Source organism: Ascidiella aspersa, chromosome 9, assembly GCF_963924565.1.
Source record: "Ascidiella aspersa chromosome 9, kaAscAspe10.2, whole genome shotgun sequence".
Classification (NCBI taxonomy): domain Eukaryota; kingdom Metazoa; phylum Chordata; class Ascidiacea; order Phlebobranchia; family Ascidiidae; genus Ascidiella; species Ascidiella aspersa.
In genome coordinates, this window is record NC_139455.1 from 13,671,480 (window position 1) to 13,673,714 (window position 2,235).

Here is a 2,235-nt window from a genome sequence, read left to right on the forward strand (position 1 = left end):
GATAAAAACTAAACTGAAAACAGAAAGCTAGACTACAACAAAAATGGTTATTGCATCACATCTAAAGAAATAATGACTTGATCTGTATTGAATATATCGTGAAACTTTAAATTGGAATGAGGATTCTATTTCGTATTTACAGTATAAACAGATAACAATCGAATTTCTATGTTCATTCCTTTTTTGTGTGTAACAAAACCTCTGTAACATCATCCTCTGGTTGCGTACCGGCTACTTAATTCGACTGTTATCTGTCAATAAATAGGACAATTTAATAGACGTAGTTTTAAGAAAGGGCTTAGTTTTATAGACTGTGTGACCGGAAGTCACAATTAGATATTTAAAAAAACATTTACTAACTTAAATTGGGAAAAAGTGACATTCGTTAAGGGTCAAAGTCGCATAGCGTTCGCTATTGCCATGACGAACGAGATAAGCAGTGACGTCACTGTTTCAGAACCAAGAACATTACTTTGGTCAAACAAATTGAAATATGTAATATGACCTGTAAAGTAATAGTATCTAAAGTGGAATTATCCATAATATCGCAGTATTAAGATCAAATACATAGTAAACCAAAATACGCAGTACGGGTACTGTGATATCTATGACGGAATATTACGTAAGGTAAAATGGACGTAAACAGATCCAATTTATTTATATACGTCCAAAAGTTTGTCGAAACAAGACCTAAGTCTCATATAAAACTGTAGGAATAGAGCAGTGTTTCCCAAACTTTTGTACTTGCGCCCCCTTTGGCTCGACAGATTCTTTAAATGCCGCTTTATTTTATTAGGCCTATGTTAAAACAAACCCTGAGATGGATTTGGAAGGCAGCATAACAAATTTAACATACATTGGAAAACCACGTTATTAATCAAGTAAATTAAATCGAGTTTAAATAAGTTTAGCGAATTTATGTCGAAGGTTTAACGCAGGGATAGGAAACCTTTTTCTAGTCGCGGGTCAAAATCAAACTCAGAAAGGTCTCTGCGGGCCGCACAGAATGTTAACTAACAATTGTGTTATTAAAATGTTAGAACAACTGTGAATATGACGGGCCTCGGATTTTGCACTTAAAGCCTGTTTCGTTACAATTAAGAATGCAGTAAATTGTTGGCGCAAAACGCGAAAAAGGCATTTGTTTTGTTTAATATTCTAGTTAGTCCACTCGTCGTCATCAATACTACCAATGAAAAGTGTAATAAAGCTACTTGAGGAAACGCGATAACTTTAATAGTTAATCTAGTTTAGTGTTTGTTATCCTTTTTAGGCGATTTTTTTTGGTTTACCAGCATTTCTTTTAAATTTCATGCAAGTTTTTATGACATTGCCGAAAATATAAAATGTCAGCCTTTCACGAAAAAGCGCTGATCAATGTAGTTCAAACCACTGCATCAAAACGTAAACAAATCGGATGTATAAAATCAATCGCGCGAAGCGCGAAAAGTTTTCGCATACCGGTAGTCAAAAAGTAAGCTATGTGAAATATCCTTGTGTCTAGTTTTTCAAATAGGCTGCAGGCCGAATCAATTACATTGGCGGACCGGATCCGGCCCGCGGGCCGTAGGTTGCCCACCCATGATTTAACTTATTTGGTACGTAGAAAAAATTAAATAAACAAGATTAGCACGAGGCGAAAGTATATGCATGATTTATTCTAAATAGGTTTACTTGTTATTTTAATTAGTGTTGATGGTGATTATGGGATAATAAATATAGCCTATTTAACAAAATAGCAAAAATAATACTGGAGGCAAATAATAGCATGATTCAGGATTTTATGAACGCCCCTTAAATTGGCTTAACGACCCCTAAATTATGAAAAGACTCACAACGCCCCTGGAACTTTTAACGCCCACAGGGGGGCGTACCACCCACGTTGGGAACCGCTGGTATAAGGGTAAACACAATAAGATCTACAAAGCAACAATAGCTAAATCAGAATGATCTATAGCAGAGGTTTTCAACCTATGGGCCATGGCCCAGTAGTGGGCCATGACGCTGTTTTCAGTGGGCCACAGAGCTTTGCATACAGTGATTTCAAAAAGCGTGTCATTATGAACACATGAGAGTCCGACAGATAAATAACAAAAAACCTCGACCTATTGTTAAATTTGTAACATCATTTCTTTTAACAGTGGCAATCGCCTTGCTTTTGTATTATTCTTTGCTACGTTTATAGTGCTGCGCAACCAGTGTGCCGCGACGTTCCCTTAGTTGTGTTAGGCCTAC